Here is a 2,098-nt window from a genome sequence, read left to right as displayed (position 1 = left end):
GAGTGGAGGGTAGCCTGCGAATCGCAGAGGCATCCAACAAGCCAAGTTTTACCAGGATCTCCTGACCCTCCAGGACGGTAGTGGCGGAGTACGTTGTGCCATTATGGGGGATCACCAGGCGAAACGGGAATCCCCACTGGTATCTGATACGGGCTGTTTGCAAGACAGTGGTAATCTCCTTCAGGTTCCTCCTCCTCTCCAAAGTCGCCAGGGCAATATCAGGGAAAATCTGGATAAAGTGGTCATCAAGAGTTATCCTCTGCTTGTTACGGGCTGCTCTCAATATTTCTTCCTTAACGAGAAAGTCCTTCATGCAAAGGATGACATCCCTAGGGGGTTTGTCTTCCAGGGGTTTGGGGCGAAGAGCCCTATGAATACGATCACATTTAAACATGTTGGAATCATGGTCAGGGAGCAGGGATTTAAACAATCTAATCACCACAGGAATGAGCTCAGACTCAGACTCAGGAATTCCACGGAGGCGCAGATCATTGCACCTGTTTCTGTTGTCGAGGTCTTCGATCTGAGTCTGCAGCAACTTGACTGTAGAGGATAGTGCTTCATGTTCTCTGCTAAGGTCATTATGAGCAATCGCCAACTCATCATGCTTAGTCTCTAACCTCTCCGTTCTAGCTCCCAGGGCAGAGATTTCCTGTGATAGGGCATGTGAAGTTTTGTGCAGTTCCGATTGGAATTTAGATGCCAACCTGTTGTACATGGTTTCCAGAGTTTCCTCTAGATCCGCTTTAGAGAGGGAGCCAGGGCACTCACTGTTAGATGGAGGAGCAAGTGAGGATGGACACGGCGGACGTGGAGAGGTGGCGGGACCCGGGGAGAGGCCTCTCCTGTCGGCGCCATCTTGCGCCATGCCGGATTGTTCCTGAGAGTGGAGAAGATACTGCGTGAGGGTCTTTTGAGCGATGCCCCGTGCTTTTTTCTTCTTCGCCGGCATGCACCAAGGTTCCGCGGGTTGAGGGATGCTAAAAAAAAAGCGAATCGCGGTGTTTACGGCCCTCGGGGATAAGCAGAAGTCCCGGACGGAGCGGAGCTAAGAACTCAAACGTCCATCTTGCTCCGAGCCGCGCATGCGCTCCTACAAAGATGCTTTTAACCTCTTTGACAAGACTGGAGATGGTAAAATCTTTCTATTTCCAGTGTGAGGATGTCTTACGAGCTTTGGGACAAAACCCGACAAATACAGAAGTCATGAAAGTTTTGGGAAACCCGAAGATGGTTGAAATGAACACCAAGATGCTTGACTTTGAGCAGTTCCTTCCCATGTTGCAAACAATCGCTAAAAACAAGGACCAGTGCACAATTGAGGATTTCATTGAGGGTCTGAAAGTGTTTGACAAGGAAGGCAATGGATGTGTAATGGGGGCTGAACTTTGCCATGTTCTAATTACTCTAGGAGAAAAGATGCAAGAGGACAAGGTGGAAAATCTTTTTCAAAACTTAAAAAAATAAATAAATAAATAGGGATACATGTTGGGTTTGCCAATGCCATGGGTTCATTGTGAATCCCCATGATTTGCGAGGTTTAAAAATCACCAATGTTTGCCCCCAAAATGTGCAGGTTTGCAGCCAAAAATTAGGGAAAAACGTATATATATATATATATTTTTTTTGCTTTTTATTTTGACATTGGTACCTGTCCCCCCCCCCACAATCTCATGGTAGTTCCTAACTACCTATGCCTTTTATGTAAAAATAGCTTGCTTATTAGCCCTACAAATAGCCATAATTAAATCTTAATGATTCTTCCTCAAAGGACTTCAATGAAGTTCAAAGCAAATTTAGCAAACTTCGAGCAAAATTCTTTAAACTGTCATAAGGTTTGAATAAATTCTTACTTTTTATAAAATAATTACAGCTTAATTCCAGGCGGTTTATGCTGCCATGTACTCACTTCACATCCTTAAATGTATTATTTTTTTAGATTTAATTTGTACCTGATTTTGACTTATAAGTCTCTTACAGCTGAGCTCAGACTGAATGAGGAAAAAAAACTGCTTAAAATGCCAGTGCAATGCACTAACAAGGGATGTGCTAATAGCAGAAAGCAGAGAGATAAGCTCATCAGTCTTCTGCTTGACCT

At 44.5% G+C, this 2,098-nt stretch overlaps 1 pseudogene; it reads left to right on the top strand.

The window, feature by feature from the left end:
• The first annotated feature begins 1,101 nt into the window (after positions 1-1,101).
• On the top strand, positions 1,102-1,467 carry LOC143986692 (myosin light polypeptide 6 pseudogene; annotated as a pseudogene).
• The last annotated feature ends 631 nt before the right edge of the window (positions 1,468-2,098 follow it).

This window comes from Lithobates pipiens, unplaced genomic scaffold, assembly GCF_037356315.1.
Source record: "Lithobates pipiens isolate NorthernLeopardFrog02 unplaced genomic scaffold, aLitPip1_a1.2 Scaffold_18, whole genome shotgun sequence".
NCBI lineage: Eukaryota > Metazoa > Chordata > Amphibia > Anura > Ranidae > Lithobates > Lithobates pipiens.
The sequence above is the reverse complement of the archived record's forward strand: the minus strand, read 5'-3'. Positions and strand labels throughout refer to the sequence as shown.